Here is a 21379-nt window from a genome sequence, read left to right on the forward strand (position 1 = left end):
ATGTCAGAATGGCAGAAAGCTCTTTATCTCATAAAGCTCCTGGGCACCTTTTACTGGAATTAACTCTGGGCTTTTTTCCTTTCAGATATTCTCCAGCCTTTGCAAAGGAAACTGCAGTAACAAATCAGATTCTGCAGTAACACATTTTAAGTCCTGAAGCAAAATTCAGCAGTTTTAGAGGGACAGCATGAAAGGGAATGGGGCGGGAGAAGTGGGGTGGGAAGTATTTATAATCCCTTTAATATTTTAAAATTTAATTATATCCAAATTGGGTTAGCGAGACTGACAAGAATACTGCATCTAAAGCATGGAGCCCAGAGGCAGCATTGGAAAATGAGAGGAGAAATTAATAATAAAAAAACCCCTATTGCTTCAAGGCAGCAGACTGGAACACTGACATTCCATTACTCCGTCTGTCTGCTGAATTCATTTAGCATCTGTGGCCTAAATAGGCTAGTTTTAAAGAGGCATGCTCCAGTTTTTATGTTGGAAGAGGGCGGGGGTTGTCAGAAGATTTTTCTTCATTGAAATCTGCCTCAAGAAGGCACATCAGATTGTAGTTAGTAGGGTAGAGAAATGCTAACCTCTTAGCACTTGTAGATAAAATAATATCTTGTAGTGTTTTGCCTTACAGATTGGGGTCTGCATCTAGCATTTGGGCCATTGCCGTTTGATTTCTGAGGGCAAAGCTGGAGCAATAATGTTGTGCATGTAATTGAAGCACTAGGTCTAAATCTGTAAAGGCACGACATGAGCCATCACTAAAGTACAGCCATTTCCAGCATCTCTGTACTGAAGGTATTAAAAGTGCAGATTGTCAAAACACTGTCCCTACCTCTTCTCTGAAAACCACAGTATTGTCCAGCAGCACAGCATTCCTTGACACAAACCGTTCTCTTTCAGGAGCACCAGCCCAGCCATCATTGCAGCAGCTGCTGCAACACACAGTGTCTCCCTCAGGATGTTCCTTTTCAACTGCTACCTCCCTTCACCTTTTCATGGCTTTTGTGAGATCTAAGATCAAAAGCCTGAGGCAGGCTGTCTGCGGTATTACGGAGAACTTACACGCAGGTACTGCAGGCTAGATAGACGGCTTGACAGGAGGCTGGAAGGGAAAGAGGAAAATGATTCTCCACTTTATTTCCTAGAAACCTACAAGTGTTTCACTTCTGGGTAGTTTCTTGAAACATCTGGATACCAGGAGGATAAAAGGTATCAGTGTAACCTCCCAGTAAGATCAATTGTTTAAAGCTTTCTGTGTATTTCCAGTCATCTTTGGCTTCCTTCCCAAGATTATAGAAACAGGGCTGTGAATTTCCTTGGAGTAGAATATAATATATTCTGTATAGCTCTGGGTTTTTTTCCGTTTCCATTTTATGCAAATAATCTTTGATTTCCTTTCTCCTAATTTGCCAACTTCAGGGTCTTTGTGTAGATGATACAGAAAGGAAGACCATGGATTTTATGGAAAGTCATATATAAGCTGTTAAAATTCGCCCTTTCTCCTCCTCCTCGTTGTTCTTTGTTCTCAGTGTAGATTTTATCAGAAGTTTTTGTCAAGTTTAATGGAGATTACCCAACAGACAGAAGGCATGATAAAAATTTTTACCAATGCAGTCTACCATGAAGCATGGCCATGCTTTTTGATTTCAAACATATAGGGTCTTATCCAGCAAGATTCTTAGAGCTACCTGCAGAGTCCAAGTCTTCAGCTCTCATTAGCTAAGTGAATCCCCATGGGGTCTTGGACCTCATTAACTGTCAGCTGGTGGAGAAGGACTTTGACCAGTCTTGAAGGAAAAAGGAAAGGCTTGACCCTCTGATTTCTTTAGGTGGCGTGCTGGGAGTAAGACCTCATGAACTTGCCCACAGTTGCTATCTGGTTTGCTGTCAAGGGGATACTGGTGATTTCTGAGAAAATTTAATCTGGCTAATGTTTTGGATCCGAAGAGAATCTTGCCTATTGTCATCCAGCCATAATAACACTTATGCAGGCACCCTCCAGCAAAGCAACTCCTGCCCTAAAAAAGTATTTACAGTTTTATTCATTTTTTTTTTCCATCACTGAATACCATCATTGTCTCCTCCCCTGGTCATCTTCTGCTTGATTCTGCAGACACTGAAGTCAGAGCTAATTGGTTTAAGAATGTAGTTGCGAAGTGTAAAGATTGCATCAATGCTTCATGGTATCATCCACTTACAGCCTCTACCTTGGCTGCTACTAAAACCGTGTACTCTGTAAATTCTGTTGCTTTGTCCCAAAGTAGTTACTTATGCTTCCAGAAGGGCTGTCTTCTTTTTTGCGTTTTAACAGAACTGAAAATAAATACCTGGCTTGTGTCTTCCCAAGCACATGTGCTGCAGGGAAGTCTTAAGTAAGGGGAGCCAGCCTCTGGAGAGTTGCTTTTAAAAAATTGTATTATTCCTTCTTTCTCCCATTAGGCAGCAGTCCGGCCAAATTTACCTTTGCTTTTACTTAAACATATTTCTTTTCTGTTCTTTTTATACAGCAACAGCCTGGCCTTAGGCGAATCTCCTGGGAGACTTGGTTAAAATGCACCTGTGCTACACAGGCAAACATATATTACAAAGTTGATGTTGCTCTCTCTTGGCTAAAACAGTAATATTTCACTATGGCTCACGTTCCTCCTCACAGTTCTTAAGGGATTCATCTCCATCACAAAGGAAATGTCCTGTAGTGTTGAAAGAGGACTTAATTTCAGTTATCATTATTTCATAGAATGAGAACTGTACAGTTATAAATCACCAGAGAATTTTCTGCACTTCCATTGAATTCTTTCTGCTTTGGGCTCACAACTATTTCTTCCAACTCGCAGCCTTTTCCACTAAGCTTCCTTCTTTCTTTAACCTCTCACCTCTGCCATTCCTTTCTTCTCCATGTAGATGATTAACTCCCAGTTAGACCCAGGTCCAAAATTATCCAAGGTTGCTTGCTATCTTCTTATTCCCTTTGCTTACCTACCTGAATGGCAGTGTCTGCCTTGTCTACATTAGTAACAAATCTATAATCATACCAAAACTAGCACAAGAAGACCTATTTTCGGTGAACATATACATATTACTGGTGGAGATCTGATTGTTACTCGTAATAATAAATCATTGGTTGCAGTGTTTCACTGACTTGTATTTAACTTGTATTTGACAGGTTCCATCTCTTTAAGAACTTTCCTTTAGGGAGTAGCTTAGTTCATTTTTCTGAAAAGAAGCAACGCCCTCCCCCAGGTTGTTTCTTGACTGAAGTAATTGCTGTGACTCCTCAGGTCCCAGACAACCAACAGATAATTAGTTCCAATTAAGTTCTCTCACAGGTGCTTATGAAATTGCCATTTGGAAGCAGCAGTTTCTCCTGAAAGGTGAGCTGAATAGTGGGGAAGGGAATGCCAAAGATCAGAGCGAGAGGAAAAACAGCAGCAGATCAGTCCTGTTATGGTTTTGGTTTTTTGTTGAAGCAGGAATGTGTATGAGGTATCTTTTTTTACTTTAAGAGATGTGACTGCTCAGTGTGGGTCCTTGTGGGGCTTTTCTTCCTGTTAAAAAGAAAAAAAAAAGTGGGTTTGGGGGAGTGGGGAAGCAAGAAGTAACTTTAGAGGAACCAATGTGTGTAAGTTATGCTGAAGAAAAGCCCAGCAAATATACAGCACTTCAGTTTTTCCATGAAGTAAGCCAGGCGGGATCAGTCCTAGTAGGTTACTGACCCCACCTGGTTCACCTCATGGTGAGTCTGAAGTGATGTGTTTTCTTTGCAGAGAGCTTGTGTGCATTAGGTAAGTTGAACTTGAGTTGCCTAAGAACTTCTATGTAAAGCATAAGGTCTGACCTTCCCTGGTGTTGGCTTCTTACTGGTGTAACTGTTGTCTTTGTCAAAGCTGCGTCTCATCCTTACCTGACGAGGAGAAGGATCATGTCTTTAACTAGCTTTAGCCTTTGCTTTATGAGGGAGGCAGGAGGGAGTTAGTAGAACCTGTATTTAAGGAGGAAAAGTATATCTATAAACTTGACATGCGACTAAAAAACACACACACAAAAAAAAAAAAGCTGCAGGTTTTAATCCTTTTCCCAATTGTTATTTCTGTTTGTCTGCCCTTAGTGGTGGTATTTGTTATGTTGTCTTTCTAATTATTTATGGGCAGGGGGTTTGGTTGGTTGGTGTTTGGGTTTGGTTGCGGGGTTTTTTTTACACAAAAACGCACTGTTTCAGATTTGCAGGTTGCAGTGGATGCTGCTCCATGCTTGCATCTAGTTACTGTAGAGCCTATTGCACTGAATTCCAGTTTGTGGCAGTAGTTTAAGCCAAAATGGTGCTTTTTATTGCAGACTGCAGAAAGGAAGTGTATGTAAAACACCAGTAATCTTAATCTTCACCTGCCATCATAGTTAAGCAATATGAACTCCTCCCTCCATATGGTTTACATGAAGGCTGGCTCATTTTCACTTACGCAGCTGGGAGGAGTAGCTACTTCAGTGGCAGTAATTACTGTGTGGAACTGCTTAATCTGGGTTATATAGGAAATAGGACCAAATGCCCTTGAAGGGGATGTTCTCTAGACTTGTCTATGAACCTGGAAGGCCTCTTCAAGCTCTCGTGGCTGCTGTAGCCACAGCACTCAGGTTGGGCTGTGCAAGTCTATGTATGCTGCGTTATGTCAGTGGATATCCTCTGGAAATATCAGAAAGCATCATGGCTGTGTATTGCATGGATTCAAGTATTCTTCTGCCTTCTTGTCTCTTGTATGCTTCATCACGCCTTCCATGGTAGCAGACACAAAAAGCAAAATTAAATACATTTTTTGAATTTTGAAGCCAGGGCAAGTTCTAACAGTGGTTTGTCTCCTGTTGCAATTGAAACCATGAACCCTACCAATATTCAACAAGTAACTCATGAAACCTCAGACAGCTATAATCTTCAAAGCATTAAACAACTTGTTTAAATATATTTCTACTTGGCAATTGCATGGGAATGGATTAAGTAAAAGGTATTAGATTCTTTTAGAAAAGCTGCTATATGTGGCGGGAGTTTTGAGATCACCCAGGATATTTTACTCTCCACTGATTTTGGTGGCAGGTGGGTACTATGTGCTTTTGAAAATCTAAGCATTATCTACAGGTGTAGGTACTTAAGCACTTCTAAAAGCTGTGCATTTAATCCTGTCCCACTCGCAGCATACTCTGCCTCATTAGAAGAGTGGAGGATAGGTGCAATTCAATCAGAATATTCTGATTTGCTTGAAAATTGGAATATTAAGATAGTGTTTATTTTGCTCCAGTTATTTATCCGTAACTTATTCTGCATTTATATTACATGCCTTCAAGGGTAGTGGCAAGTTAGCCCATGCAGTCAGTTTAACTCCATTTATTCATCTTTCCTATATACTTTCAAAGAAATGGCTTTGTGATCCATATGGAAATAACTTCATGGTACAGGGATCACGTATGTTGTCTTTGCAAAATAACATGCAGTGACATCTGTAACGTAACAGATTTCTCTGGTGGGAGAGGACTGAAATGCCACATATTCCAGTTGTTTGCAATATATGGTCTCTGGAAAGTGTTTATTTTTCTGAGGGAGCATTGGACGTCTCTTTTATCTAGATACCCAGCTGGTATGCAATTATGTTTTCTTGCTTATGAGATCTTTAGTTTATTGAAAAGAAAAAATAACACAACTTTCTTCTCAACTGCTAGTTTGTTCTTTTATTCTGCCTCAAATAGGCTACATTCCTTAAGACAGTCTACATGACATGGCTGAGATCAAGCAGGAACAGCAGAGAGGTTGTTAGGAAGGGTTGAAGCTAAACGTGAATCAGCTGAGTAGAGGGTAAGTTTGTTAGACCATGCAAGTAGGGGAAAAAAAAAAGACCTAATTTTACATGGCTATTTTTGAGGCAGCAAATTGTTACTAGAAATTATATTCTGTCACTCTTGTTCCTGTGTTGTGCTGCCTTCTCATATTGTATAATATCCAGTTATGAGAAGGAAGACATATGGAGAATGCAGATAGGCAATCTAACTCTTGGGTGAGGATTATACAACACTTTTTCCTGTTATTTGTATAATTAACTTGATAATACAGACTTGACTTTTATGATTTTTTTTCTGCTGACTTCTGGTGCTTTAATCACTTGGTGAGAGACACATTGAGAAAGTAAGTGTTTCAATTTACCGACTTTCTTAAAATTGTACTTTACTTTAAATTGTTCCTCCATCTCTGTGTTTGGCATGACAAAGAATAGCAAAGCCCAGGCAAAGACAGGTATATTTTCAATAGCATGCAACACTGTTCTTTTTTTTTTTTTTTTTTCCCTTAGAGAAACTAGAATTTTCTTAGAAATTTTCTTTATGCTACTTCCTGCAAAAAAGAAATTATGTTTTAATAACTGGAAGAATACTTACTAGCTTCCATCTTCTGTCTATAAATCTAGAAACTGGATTACTGGGAGTCTAAGTATGTGGGCTTTAGTGGCAAAGGAACAAATGTATATCACAATCTATAATTAGCTCAAAAGAAAACTGTGTAACCATGTTTTTCCTTTTTTTTTTTTTAAACCCCAGAAATATCTCTTTCTAGTGATAACTCAGCCACTTCTCATCCTGACTGTGTGTAGATCTTTAGGCCTTAAACCTATCACTTTTCTCAGATTGCAAAATTCCTAACTTTATTCACAAAATGGCACTGGCCTGAATACAAAGTGCCACACTTTATGTGGGAGGAAGAAGACAGGAAAAATGTTGTGGCAGGTGGCTTAAAATAAATAAGAATAAAACAAGCTCTGTTGGAAACTGCTTGGAGCTTTGGAATGTTTGAAGCAGTCTCTGCAAACCTGGGTCGCTTTGGAGAGCACTTGTGAGAAGGTCAGCTGCAATCATCATATGGTTCTGCAGGTTTTTTGCATGGATATTTTTAAGAACGACGTGGTGTGTGTGCATTCGCATCCTAGGAGATACATAAACTAACCTCTAAATACCACACCAAGACCCTAATTATAAATCCAGATATAGGGTACATATCATGGATCTGTATGTTAAATATAATGCACCTGAGACCAGGGTTTGGCCTTAAAGCTATAGTTACTTCAGCTTTTCTCTGCCTGGATTATAATTTTAGTAATGTGAATACGAAACTGTGCAGATGCTAACCAGATGCTAATATCAAACTGTAGTTCAACATGTTTCCATGTAATAACTACAGTGTTACTATGGTGATAACAGATTCACTAGAGGTTTGATTTAATAAAGCAGGATTGCATGTTAGTATCTGTACAGTTGCCATAGTTTTAGCCAAACAATTGTGCTTCTTCTGACTGAATTGATGCTGTTGCCACTGAGCTTAGTGTCCCTTGTAAATCTATTTTTCAGGAATAAATTTGCTATGTAAGCGGGTTCTAGTGTATTGCTTTAATTAACCTCTTCTCTCCAATGGCAAAAAATAATAGTTTTGAATATGAACACAAAAGCAGTTATGCTTAGAGGTTTGATTGTCTTCCCCTCTCTCCTTTGCCCCCTAACTGCTGCATTTGGCTTCAACTTCAAAGATACTTGAGCCAACTGCCCAAGACTTCCCAAGAAAACCTAAGAATTTAGAATAAGCAAAGAATCTAAATTCACTTCCACATGAGACCACCTGTATCTGCAAGCGGCAGAAAAGGATGTCCAGTTTTATTGCCACCCATCCAAGAAACCGCATAATAGGGACTTGCACGTTGTTATTTTAAGCTGATAAACTGCAGTCTGCTAGATACAGCAGGATTCGGCCTTCAGTAAGTTCTGCCGTTATCAGTTCTGTTGGCGTGAACACACACCAGGACTGTGTATGCTGTTGTTCTTGTGCTTTGGTTCTGATCTTCCTTGCCTCGCGTCCTGCCTGGTCACCCACCGGTCTGCAGGGCAGCCACCAGCGCCCTCAGAAGAGAAAGCAATCGAGTTTCCCCTCGCAGTGCTCTCGTGAGGCACAGGAAAGCTGGGTCCAAATGAGTCGGTTCCTTCCCTGATCTCAGACCAAGTGCTATTCCTTTTGGAACAGGCGGAAAGCTTGGTGGGTTCTTAGGGTGCGGAATCTTCTTAACCCTCTGTAGCTCTGCTTACAGCGATACGATTGCACGAAATGGAGGGCACGTGTGGGTCAGAACCAGGAACTCATCTGTTTTCTAGGAGACCACGCAGAGCTTTTGGCTTCTTTTATATCTTAATAATAGAAGTAATAATAACAATAATTAATGACTATAATGATAGTGATAACCTTCCAGCTGAACATGTGCAATTTGTATTGCCTCAGCATTATTCCCAGGCAGAGCTTCATTGATATTCCGAGCGTTGCCGTGTCTGTCACTGCTCTATGCACTTTGGGTCTGGAATCCCTGGGGAGCCTTGCAGCTGTCAAATTGACTTCCATCATTTCTCTGTGAGCCGAGAGACAAATTATCCAGCTAGCCATCAGACCAGACTTTGCCATCCAACTTGCAATCTCTAAGTGATAAAACGCCGCCTGCCCGTTCCGGCAAACCCTTCGGCCTCGGAGCTGGGGGTGGGGGGGAGCCGGCACTACCCGTAAGGTTTGGGCTGCCGGTGTCCCCGCTTTTATACTTGACAAGCTGCGATTAGGCTGCTTATTTTTATTTTTTCCTATTTATTTTTTTTAAGAGGTATTCATGGTCTAGTGATTTGGCAGTCGCCTGGGTGAGTCAGTGACACGTGTGGGCCGGGCGCCCCCGGGACAAAACGCACCCCACGGGCCCGGGGCGGCGCGGGCAGCTAGGGGGGCTCCCCCGGCGTGAGGAGGGTTTGGGGAAGCGCGTTCTGGTTCCTCGGAAGCCGCTGGTGAAGCGCCCCGTCCCCCTGCAGACGGGCCGTGCCTGGCGCCGGCCGAGGGGCCCGACCCTCCCGGGCCGGGTGCTGCCGCCGGGGTCCGCGCGGTTTTCCTGAGGGGCAGAGCCCCGGGGGCGGGCCCGAGCGCCATGCAAGCCCCGGGGCCACGGCCGCTGGAACAGCGCGGGGCTCGCCGCTGCCGGCGGGGAGAGGGGCCCGGGCCCGGCGGCTCCGCCCCGCCGCGCTCCTCCCGCCGCCCGCGCCCCGGGAGCCGCCGCTGCCGCCCGGCCCAGGGTTCCGCCCGCCAGGGGGCGCCGCCGAGGCTCTTAAAGGGGCCGGCCCTGCGCGCCGCGGGTGAGGGGTGAGGGTCGGGGCCCCGCGCGCGCTCTCGGCGGGACGCCGCTCCCCGCCCGCCTGAGGCGCGGAGGGCCCTGCCCGGCTGTGCGCGCTGCATGGCCGCCTCCTCTTCCCCGGGGCTGGTGAGGGACGTTTCTCCTCTTAACGGGAGGAAGTGAATCCCCGAGGCGAGGGCTGACTGTAAGTACGCTGCTAGAACCTGCCTCGGGGTTGTTTTGGAGGCTGGCAGCGGGGTTTTACGCCTAGAGCAGAGGGCAGCTCGGCAGGCCTCCAGCTGCTTGCATTTTCCTCTATAACAGAGGTTACCCGTGTACATGAAGGTCAGACACCCCCTAAAGCATGTCATACCCTCTCAGTCTAACTTTTTAAAGTTAACTAAGTATGCAGATGTTCAGCCTTTTAAACAAGCTAACATCAGTCCCCTATGCCCCTAACCTCTCATCGTCCTAGGCCTTTCCTAGAGGTTTGGGTTCCAGAAAAACATCTCTGAATCCCCAGGAGCTTGCTGCTTGGGAAGGGAAGAAGACGTCTGGGTTTCTCAAGCAGTCCTGGGGACAACATTAGGTGCCACTAAGCAAGCTGCCTTTATCAGATTGTGCCTTTCTCTAGATCATGTCTGTGGGCAAGACTTGGCCTGGAATAAAAGTCTACGAGAAAGCAGTACTTAGCAGAGCTGTGATCTCCCTAATGATTTTCCTCTCCCAGTTCTCTGGAGATCTAGGTTAAAAACAAAATATCACAGCTCTTCTGAACAGCATTTCTCTCTAGCTTCTTGATTCGAAGTAGTTGATTTTAAGGGCTGTTTTCTGTTCCATTTAAGGATTCTTAACATGTGTTAAAGTTTAAAAAAAAACAAAAACCAAAACACAAGAATTGTTTTCTTAGTGTTACACTTCTATGTGATAAAGAAACAAAGTGTCAGATCATGTTTCCTTGTGGCCACATGACCATGGTACATCCACTGGCTGCACACAGGCTCCCAGATGGAGGTCGGTTTGACCTGTAAAGCCATCAGAGGTGGGGATCTATCTGCCTTATAGTAATCCAGCTTTTTTTTAATTATTCCATTACTGTTGTAATCAGCTGTGTTTGGGTGAAGCTGCAAGCAGGATCTGCAGGCAGGCAGTTTTCTGATGAGGATTTTCATCTGCTCTTGAGATATAGCCTGCTCCTTCAAAATAGCTCAAGTTTTGTGAAACTTAGAGATGCTCTTTCAGGTCTGTGTTTCCTGATGGTTTCATTGTTTCTTTGCTCACTTTGCAGTCAGGATTGATTGTGCTGTTCTACCTCTGGTGTAGTAATCATCGTATGACAATCTCTTGAAGATGCCCAGAGTTGATGATAAAATACTTCGCATTTAAAAGTGACATAAATATGCTGAAAGTTAAATAACAATCTCCAGTGTTTATTTTTCTCCAGTGTTATGAAGTCATTTAATAGTGGTACCGGGTCTAAAATGCACTTTCACTTTTTTCGCTTTCTTCTTTCCAGCACCACCATGTTTAATTGTGGCTGTCAAAGTACAAGCCAGACGTGGCATTTAGCAACCTGATTCTACCACCCTTCTTTCTTTCCATTTCCTTTCCTATAGGCGTCCACAAATGCCTATACCAGTGGGTACTCTGACATTTCCAAATTGCAGTTTGATAGTGTCAGAAAGGTTCATGAATTATTAAAATGTCTCAGCATCATAGAGGTTGGAAAATTATATATAATTTGACAAAACAAGCACACAGAAAAAGAAAACCCCACCCAGGCATTCCCAAATCAAGAGAGCACCTTTAAAACTTTCATTTGAATTTGCTTAGAAGGTTTGAATAGTAGGAGAGATGCATGAGTCATTCTCTCTCTGTCTCTCTCTAGAACAGGAAAGCTAGCAGAGGGTGGAGGCATGTCAGCACATAGTGTGGTACACTTTAAAATATCAGCTGAAATGACTAGGCTGAAGAAGTGGGAGGACTGATATTAGTCACACGCTATTACACAGTTCAGAAGACGAAGGCAGAAGGAATTACCGGACAGGCATATGTCACTTGGCCCAGCATTTTAAAACACATATCTTGACTTCAGATCTCTTCATTCTTTCTTCAGAATGCCTCTGTTTGCCATGCATTCTGAGTGAGATTCATTATCTTGGCCCTACAGTGAGCAGCTGACTGCTCTTAAGCTGAGATGTTAGAAAAAATGGTTGAGTTTACCACATAGGCAGTATCAGCAGCTTACATCCATGATCATTTTGCTCAAGCCTTTTGTTCCTCATCCCACTGGACAAGCACCAGAGCTGTTGCAATCTTCCAGCTCCATGAGCATTAGTAAGGAGGATGAGGATCTGTGTAGGAGACGCCAAGATCATGGAGAGATCTTTGATATGATTTCCTGCCCTGCTGCAAGCAATTCTGTGTTAGCTGTCTGCACAGTGAAGTAATATAGTCTCTGTTTCTTAGGCCCTGTACCTTCATCATTCTTGGCATTTACAACATCATGCAGCTGGCCTACCTTGCAGAGAAACAGACTGCATTTTTTTTGGTGACCACAATACACAGGCCAAGAACTTGGATGTAAGTTCCTCAGGCTTTGTCATTGCAGTAGTAACAGAAATTAATTTGGTTCAAGAAAAGGGAAAGTGTATCCTTTGGATGTGTGAACTTCCCAGTTATAATGGAAAAAAGCTCTTTAACACCAGAATTTTTCTAACGTGTTGAATGTTTACCTCGGTGTCTGTAGCTGAAGGATTTTGAAGAGGTGTGCAAACCTCAGCTCACCTCTGTGTGCTCATCTTGCTCTCCCAATGAATCTGAAGCTGTTACTTAAATGTACTTTATATGCAGAAATAAGGGTAAGTGACCAAAGAGATACTGCAAGGAAGAGCTGGTATCATAGCCACAAATTGAGCTCAGGAGTTACCTTTTCCCTTTTGTGCAAGCTGCTTGTCCATGTTAACCTTCCAATATATTACAAAAAAATCTTGAGGCCAAACAAATAATAAAAATTGCAGATTGTGTGGCATAAGATCTTGTCTTGTCCTGGGTTGAGCATGGATACTTCCAAATTTAACTACCAGGCTCTGTACGTCCTATCTTTCCCAAGCTATCTATTTTTGGGTAGTTTTTAAGTCTAGGCCACGTGCCTGGTGCAAGGCAATTAGTTGTGCTGAGTAGGTCTGGCAGACAGTCTTTCTTGAACTGAGTCATAAACTGCCCTTGGTGGTAAGGCAGGGGAGATGATCCTGTGTTTGCCCAGGTCTTAGTGTAGTATGTCCCTCTGCTTACCCGTTTTATCCAAAGATAGGAAGAGGTTTGTACTTAGGTGACCTTGTCGAGAAATACAAACAACAGTTTTCTGGGCAGACCCTCTGCTTGGGCCTGCAGAAGTTTGCAGGATACAGCCTTTTTATGTAGCTGAATTTTTAACAGAAGGTGTTTCATTAAATAGCCCAGATCTTGTCTCTGTTCTATACCGCTTTATCTCTCTGCAAGTACATCTGATAATCTTATATATCACGTTTCACCAAGCCAAAAATAAAACCTGCAACAGACCTTCCTAGTTGTCTGTGACTGTCTTGTGAAGTACTTCTATCAGCCATGTGAACCATTGTGGATTTGTTCTTACCCAGATTTCAGCCTGTTTGCCATGTGCAAACATTTCCTTAGTACCACTCAAGAAATATTTCAGGTGTCGCATATAATACCTTCTTTAGAAGAAAAAAAAAAAAAGTCATGATCACTTTCTCTAATTTTCTGACAAATTTTGAAATCAATTATTGGAATTGTACCATTCCTCTGCCCTAATTGGATAGCTGGTGTCTTAACAGCTGTCAAGAATTCTCAATTGAGTAAAATACAGTGCTAAAGCTTATGGAAGTTTTTATAAGTGAGCCATACTAGCTGATGTTATTAAATCATTTCATTAGGTAGAACATCCAGAGTAGTTTACCTTTCCCTCTGGTTAATGTGCTCTGTAGGCTTGGCCACAGCATTTTTAATGGCATATATTGAAATCTCCTTCCCAGAACCGTTATTTTAAAGATAATAAGGGCAATAGCAGGCAAGGAAAAAAGATTGTCTTGCCTTTCGTGGTGAAACTTGGCTTACTGTGTGCATTTGTTTGCTTTTCTGATTTATTTTCTTTTGATCAGAACCATCTGACCCTCGTGTTTAAAGGAATGTTTTTTTGGAGTTTTGAAGTCTGCCTGTTATAACATCAGTTCTGCAACCTGCAGCGAAAGGAGCAGGCAGATGCGTACTCAGCTGAAGCTTAACAAATCTGTCTTTGTTGACATGCAGAATCCACACCTGCAGCATGTGGATAGTATCCTCAGTCCCTATACGAGAGGTAAACATCCAGGCTGTGAAGTTACAGGTTCCCTCAATTTGTCAGAATTTTCTTAATGTTCAAAATGCTGTACGCGGTTTTCTCGTGTGAACCTTTCTCTCAGTGTTTGAAATGGCAGCTTTCTTGCTCAGTTTGAAATACATTTTCCTCTCCTCTGCACAAAAAATATTCCCAGCCTCTCCATTACGTATTCTGTTTTTAAAGGCAAAGCCAAAAATATTGGATGCTAAGAGAAGTGCGCCCAGCAGCATGAGAAAAATGTGCTAACAAGTCAGCCAGTATACACCCATTTCATGCACAGAACCAAGATCAATGCTTTAGCAGTGAGATCATGCAGGCTTCGGGCGGAAACAAAGAGCACTGAGATGGGGATTGCTGTGATATGTGGGTTCTGTGTTTTATGTTCCTAAGTTCTCCACTGTCAGAACAGAGCAGCAGACAGTTTGTGTTTAGTTTATTACAGAATGCTAGAGTAGAGAGAGTAGTTGTTCCTTTCATGGGGCCCTGGTTCTTTTCTTTGAGAGTGCAGTCTCATTTGTCAGTCGAACTGGTCTAGGTTGGCTTTGCCTCCACATTATATTGTCTTGCCCCTTTCCTTTTGCAGGCAGTCATGACTGTGCAGTCGGTCATTGAGATAAGGAGGCGGAAATCTAAAACGGTAGGTTTTTTCCTCCTTGCCATGTTTGCACCATGATCAGGCTGACTGCTGTGTTACAGCACGTGTGGTTCAAGAAAGGGACCAAGACGAGGAGATGGCAATTCTGCAGCTTTCGACAGCACAACAGGTTACTGGTTTTGTAGACTGTGAAACTATACATTCACTGCTAACTCCTGATTAGTATTGAAAGAGTCTGTTAATGCTTAAAGTTCTATCTGCTTTCCAAGTAGTAAGTTCTTATGAAAAACAAGTCATCGGAGTTGCAGAAAAAGTCAGAAAGCACTGTATTTCCTGTGTTGTGGCAAATGAGCTCTTCTCTTCTGTTGATGTGAAACCTCTTGATTTTGCCAAAATACCATTTTCCTATGGACCAAAAGAAATAGGAATACAGTTTCAGACTAGATATTGTCTGATGTGGTTTTGGCAATTAAGCTATCATTTAGGTACCTAATCTGGGAGTTGAGCTCACCTGGAAAATTTGTCTTAATTTTTTGGTAGTGAATCATGAAAATGTACCTTCTTCTTTGTGAAGGGCCTACTAGTCAGAAATAATAGAATTGTCCAAAAATTGCTGTTTCAGATTTTAAATTCCTGGCTCTTAATTCAGAATTTAACCTCCTCTGAAAATTTCAGAAATTTTTCAGACAGCCATTCACCAGTTATTTAATTGTATAAATACACCCCTGTTTTGATTTCCGGTTTAAATTGTTCTCATTAAGGATTACTTTTGACTTAGAGGAGTCTGATAGCATTTAGGAATGATAGGAAACTGACCCTCATAACATTTACCCTTGTGTGGTTTGTCTCTGATTATGTGTGCTTTCTGTATCTCTCACATAAATAAGTAACGTGTTAGAAGTGAGCATGGTTGTGCGTGTAGCAAGTTTCTAACACAAACTTGTGCAGGCAGTACTAGAGAGGGCTGTACTAACTACACAGAGGTTTTACTGCAGTCAGTGACCAGGTACTTCTCTGGAAACAATTCCTAACATCTTATTTCATTATCGGGCGTAAAATAGGTCACTTTGTGGCTTTGAATTCTGTAGTGAATCTGTTCAGGTGACCTCACAGCAGCATCCTACAATCTGGCGTGGTGGGTTGGAGCAGCAACAATTTCTTCACAGCATGAACCTGCCACTGCCCTTCCTGGTTTTTCTTTGAAGTAGGTCAAGTCTGTGAACTGCTAAGACTCTGTGGACCCCTCATTTATTTTACCAGTCTAGCTTCCAGAATGTGGAGTAGAAAGATCACCTGCTTCGTTCTGTCTGAGCAGTAGCAGCTTAGGCGCAGAAAACACAGACAGTGTGTGCTAAGCCTAAATCAGAAAGGCTTGCAGTAGTGTTGTACTTCAGCTTGAAGAGGATAATCTACAAAGGAAAGCTCTTACAGGACTGGTTTCTGTTCGGTTGTTTAGAAATGATTCACTTTGTCCCTTTTCTTTGGTTTTCTGGAAGTGGTAAGTTGCATAACCACATTTAAGGTTTTACTTTAGTAAAACAGCTCTCTCGGTCTGGACAGCTTCAGGAGAAACCCTTATATCCAGGAGAGTCATCTGGGACACCGTGCTCAGAGAGGGCCTGCTCGGAGCACAGAGGTGCCAGTGGCATCGTGTTGAGGGACAAGGAGGGCGAGAGACGGGGAGGCTATTCCAGTACATTTTGGTCATGGGTAGATCCTGTAAAGAGTTTAATAACTGAAAATATCTCTAGCTTCATCTGCATGTTTCTTCTGGGTTACAGGATGTCCACCGTCTTCTCACGGACCTGGATGTACTAGAGCTGCTTTGTAGTTGTCTCAATGTGGTCTCACTTGAACCTGAGGGGGTTAGAAATGAATTCCAATTGCCTAAACTCTCCTGATTTTTCCCCATAAATATCTAGCTTATATGTGCAGCAAACTTTCCATTCTGGACATCATACAGACATGGTTCTCATAAGTAAATTACTTTTAGTAAACAGCAGTATCATGATTTAATCCAATTAAACAAAACAATATGGATTCTTTTTTCCTTAGCAAGGCAGAGCTGTAGTATAATAACTTTATTAAATGTATTTGAGCAACCCACTTGAAATGATGAGGGTCCTTTGAACACGTCTCTATTTGTTATGTTTGTACAGCATCTAACACAATGACTTGTAAATTCTATGTCTTCTACCAGAACAAAGTAACGACTCCTAGATGGCCCTCTACCTGCCTTCCCCAAAAACTCACTAAAGCAAACTGTTACTCCTCAAGACCTCCTCCAGTTTTACCTATTGTGCAGTGAAAAGCTTGAGACCAGCTTTTGACATACTGGTTCCTTTAGTAAATTGTTGCCATTTGAGGAAGGTTGAATTTAAGCATTGATTTTTTTTTAAAATTTTTTTTTTATAAATTTGCACTTTAACTTTTTGCATTGCAATTTGTTGTCTGCATCTTGGGTGTTTAGTTTGATTAGTTTAGTAGTCTGGGTTCTGTCTAGATGGTGAGGATGGTCATCCCTGAGTGGAAACAATGGAGAGTCAAACTGTGTCCATAGTTACGATATGCTGTGCTCATTCTTATCCTTAGTTTCAATCAATTTTTGTATGAAGTTGTGCTTTCCAAATAATGGCTGTACATCTGTGAACCAGTAGTTACTCAGAACTTCAGACAATAAAATTGTAATACACTCTTCTCCTTTATAGATATCCCTAATTGGTTTCACTGCTGTCTTAAAACAATTCAAAATACAATATTTATTCCCCTTTCAGCTATGTAGTGGGGGATTGTTTTGATATTTTGTGGCAACAGTGGCCACAAGGGTGTAAAAATACATTTTTCTGCTCTATTTTTGAATCTTTCTCTAAAATTAAAGATGGGTAAATGTTCTTGATAGTACATCTTGATAAGACCAAAACCTTGTTTATTACTTTTAATTATGAATTAATCTTGGAGGACAGCACCCTTTCACTAACTAAGCCAATCAAATGACCCATGTGATTAAGTATTAGTAATAAAATGGTACGCTGTTGGTACTTCAGGAAAAACATTGCACTTTTCTTAGGAAAAAATTCAGTTATTTTGTTCCTATGTACGATGTTATAATTGGTTTATAATTCATTATGCTTGATCACCATCGAATAGTGCACTGTGTACACCTGAAAAATTCCTGCAGTTGCAGGAAGCCTGGCAGCAGCTGCTCTTGTCTTCTCCAAAAATTACTTCTGAACTTTTCCTGAAAAGTGCAAAACTTCTTTTTAGGAGTGTCTGTCTTGACTTGTTAATTTGTAGTTACAGACCATGTGGGAATGTGATCTAACCAGCTGAATAACACTTCAACCTTACTAGCATGAGCATGTTGTTTACTTTGATGCTCTGCTTATGCTAAGTGGTCAGATCCTCTAATCTGTGTCTCCTGTAGCTGTATTTAGCCTTTGGTAGATCAGTGATAGAATCATCTTTAGGTACCAAGAGGCTGAATGTATATGACAATCAGTTGCAGACAGACTAGAATTATAATGGAAATACATTTCATCTGTATGTTTTGGCATTTTTATTTTAAGTTAATAGAAGTTAATAAACCTTGGGTTTATATTGTGTACATGTGTGTATGCACAAGCTTTGATCTCAAGCGTATTGTTTGGGGAAATACAAGAACTTTCAGCAAAAATTGCTCAGATCCACTGCAAATAACGGACTGAATTTGAACTAGGACTCATGTTAGCGGTGATACTCGTCTCTTACTTACATGTGGCAGGCTCAGCCCTGAACCCTGACCCCACAACTATTTGTATGTGTATTTCTCATGTAGTGATCATCATCTTATATAACTATCTTCCATTGTTCTGACATGTATGGGTTCACACATAACCCAAGGCTTTAGTAGTATTATGTACAATTATTTGAAATCATTGCCCATGTGTCCAAAAGATGACTAGCAGAAATAAAAAGCAATGGTTCGGGTTTTTTTCTTTTTTTCAGTTTCCTTGATGTTTCATGGCTTGGCTAAGACCTTTCTATTTTTTGCTTTGAGTTGCTACCATCCAGTTTTTTATGTGGACCTCTTTGGAACTGTTCTTTGATGTCTAGGGTATTTAAGCCAAAATTCTGTTCATTTTTTCCTGGCGGCAGCTACTTCACAGTGAGTACATTAATTAAAATTTGTGCTTGTCAAAGATGGGATCTTCAGGTTTTTTGCCATAGCAGAATGAATCTTTTCTTTAGCCTAGCGAGACTATCACAGTACGGCCAATAGAGACAGACAGTATGGATTCTGAGATGTAAAGAACAAAGTATCACCCTGGCAGCATCAATTTAAGCCTTGTCATGCTTTTATACCCTTAACGGGCACCTGGTTTGTAATAGTGCTGTTCACCAGCATCTGCCATATTGAACAGATTTGAGAAAGTATTATTTTATACCCTAGATAGTGCAAATACAAATAGCTGTCAGAATTGTTCGAGTCATTTGCCATCAGTCTGATGCGTGAATTGAAAAGTTTTTCATGCTAAAAGGTAGTTGTGGTGGAAAGGTGGGGAACATGCTGCTGCCCTCATGTTGATGACTATTCTACCCCACTGCCAAACTTCTCAAAATCCTCATTTACCTTTTTTTAATCTTTTTTCTATACTGTTTCTTACCAAGATTGTTCTTAATATAAAATATCATTTCACTGCTTCAAGCGGGTGACTCAAGGAAATGTGCAAGCAGTCTGCAAAGTTACTTTTAGAGCAAAATCCAAATGATATTTAGTGTGTAAGTGTATCTAAGTCTTCTGGCCTTTCCTAGAGTGTCTGTTACTGAGTTCTGGGGTTTTTTTTTTTATTTCATTCTCAAATAAGGTTTTTCTTTTCACATTTTTGAGCTGGTAATGTTTTGTTTCATTTTTTTATTCATAGCAAGGGAAAGCAAAGTTTCCTGTTAGAACAGATATTCTCAAGTTTCAATCATAAGTATTGGATGAGAAAAGTAAAGCAAACGTAGAACTTCTATCATTGATATGGATGTGAATATGTCCCAAGATACTTAGCAGCTGTCTCCTCCTTTATTAATGATATTGCACAATTAGCTATTACACAGAGCTTTGTCACTAAATGCATTTCTAAGGTGAGTATATATAATTTTCCCCATTTTATTGACTGAGGAAATTAAGGCCTAGAGAAAGGAAGTGATTATTCACAGACCCTGGAGAAGAAATTGAGTCCAGAATTCTGTATAATGGACCATGTAGGCAATGTGACATGCCCTAGAATAACCATTGCATTTCAGATATGCCTGTGTTGCTCCGCATTCCAAAGAAATAAAATAGCTGTTGCTCTTCTTTTTAACCAACTGTTCCTCTCTCTTTCTCTTTTCCAGCTAGTGCCTTGCAGCCAGGATGTGAAAACATAGATGACTTGTGCCCAGCAAAATTTTTGGTAAGTCAATTAAATTTTAGTCTTGAAAAAAAGGAGTATGATTAGTGATGCTGCTGTAAGGCTTTGCTTACTAGCCAGTTAGTTGCAGTAGAGCAGGAAGCATACAGCTGTCAATTGGACATTGCGACTAACATGCTTGTGACAACAGGTGAAATTGTGGCTTTCAACAGGCTAGCAGGGAAGACTTTGTCCACTGCAAGGGAGGTGCAGAGGAGGAAACAGTGCCAGGAAAATGGTGTCAGTGGAGCCAAGAATACAGAAACCCCTTTATTTCCTCTGTGACTTCAGGTCTCAGCCCAGCTCTTTGAAACTGTGACTGTCAGTACTCAGCAGAAGAGTAATAATGTGTTGCCACAACAGCATTATTTGTCCCTGTTGATGTCCTTGTGCAAAACACAAATCTTAAAACAGCTTAGCTGAGAGCAGCTAAATGAATTCAACCTCCTCTGAAAGCTCTGTGGGGCCCTTACACAGCATGGAGACACTGAACCAGATGCTGACGGGTCTCTTGTTGCGCACAGTTTGTGCCTTTTTTGTTTATCTGCCATGAGTAAACTCAGTGGTCCTGATCTCATTCTCGTCAGACTAATCCTGTCTATGTTGGGTATTCTCTGAGGTCAAGGGGAGTTCCCTGTGTCTAGTGGCCTTCAAAGCTCAGTCCACTGAATGCAGGGAGGTCTTTGCCATTAACTATTCTGGAATCAGGAGCTACCGCCTGATCTTGTTTACTGCTGTAGTTAAGTCTTAGTAGGGAATCCCCCTATTCATTCATTCTTTCAGTCCATGGGTACTAAAGCAGGCAGCATCAGCTGCAGAGCATTGGTTAAAGAGGCAACTTCCCATTGGTTGTAAATCAGGATTGCTATGGTCAGTTAAAGTCAGAAAATGGGATGGATGGAGGAGCGGGGCAGAGGAGGAAGGCTTGTGGGGTCTTGCAGCTGTTTTCCCATCTTCTCTCAAATAAAATTTCTTCAGTTTGTAGCAAGGAATCTATGCAGGAAAACTTGGAAGAAATCAGGTTGCACAAATGCTCCTCCCTACCCCCCAGAGCTGCCATAAGCTGCATTACTGCATGTTACTTTATTCTGCTTTTTCCCTCTCTCTATGGAACTGCAAAAGTGACAGTGCTTTAAATGGAAAGATGTGCAGCAAGCCATCAGTCATTGTGCATGGAGGATATATCTCCTGGTTTAGTCTTGCTTGTGCTTCCATAAATCAGCATAGCTAAAATATTTGTGGTTGTCTGTAGGAGATTTATGCAGGTGGGAGATTAGAGTCAGTCTGTCATTTTTGTGGGGGAAGTGAGAGATGGAACGGGCTGGGGAATGCTGGCTTGCAGGAAGGAAGGATTTATAATGTTGGTGGATATTTAGGGGTTCCATAGAGACAATCAGCAAAAAAAATCTGTGCGTGTACATGTGTACACATCTCTCTGATTTGGAAACAGGCTGTTGTTTCCCTGCATCATTTTTTGGTTAATCTAGTCAGAGAGAGACGTTATATGGAAGCATTCCTTTGCTCGGATCTGTCTTCAGACCTGGGGGTTGATTTGGTTTTTTTCCCTTAGGTCCAAAGTGTTCTGTATGTGGGTTATGCCTTACTTTTGCTGGCATATGCGTATCTTGCAAATTGGCTGTATGAATAATTGTGTCAGGTTAAAAAGTTCTTATGGACTGCTTCTCGTCAGACAGTCACTGAATGTAAGCCTAGGTACTTTTCCTAGTAACTGTGACTGTGTAAGTTCATCTGAGCAGGGGACGAAGAGGAAAGAGGGACGTAGGAATACGTATTCTAATAGTGGCAGCAAAATCCAGCTCATGTTTTCAGTTGCTGT

The 21379-nt window shown here is 41.5% G+C and overlaps 1 long non-coding RNA gene across 1 annotated transcript in view; it reads left to right on the forward strand.

Annotated features, from left to right (window-relative positions):
* Positions 1-21379, forward strand: part of LOC119145208 — a 186538-nt gene that overhangs the window by 132486 nt on the left and 32673 nt on the right. Inside the window, exon 9 of the long non-coding RNA XR_005103340.1 lies at positions 19487-19545. This is a non-coding gene — a long non-coding RNA (uncharacterized LOC119145208). The remainder of the gene's footprint in view (positions 1-19486; positions 19546-21379) is intronic.

The sequence above is a fragment of the Falco rusticolus genome, chromosome 3, assembly GCF_015220075.1.
Source record: "Falco rusticolus isolate bFalRus1 chromosome 3, bFalRus1.pri, whole genome shotgun sequence".
NCBI classification, from domain to species: domain Eukaryota; kingdom Metazoa; phylum Chordata; class Aves; order Falconiformes; family Falconidae; genus Falco; species Falco rusticolus.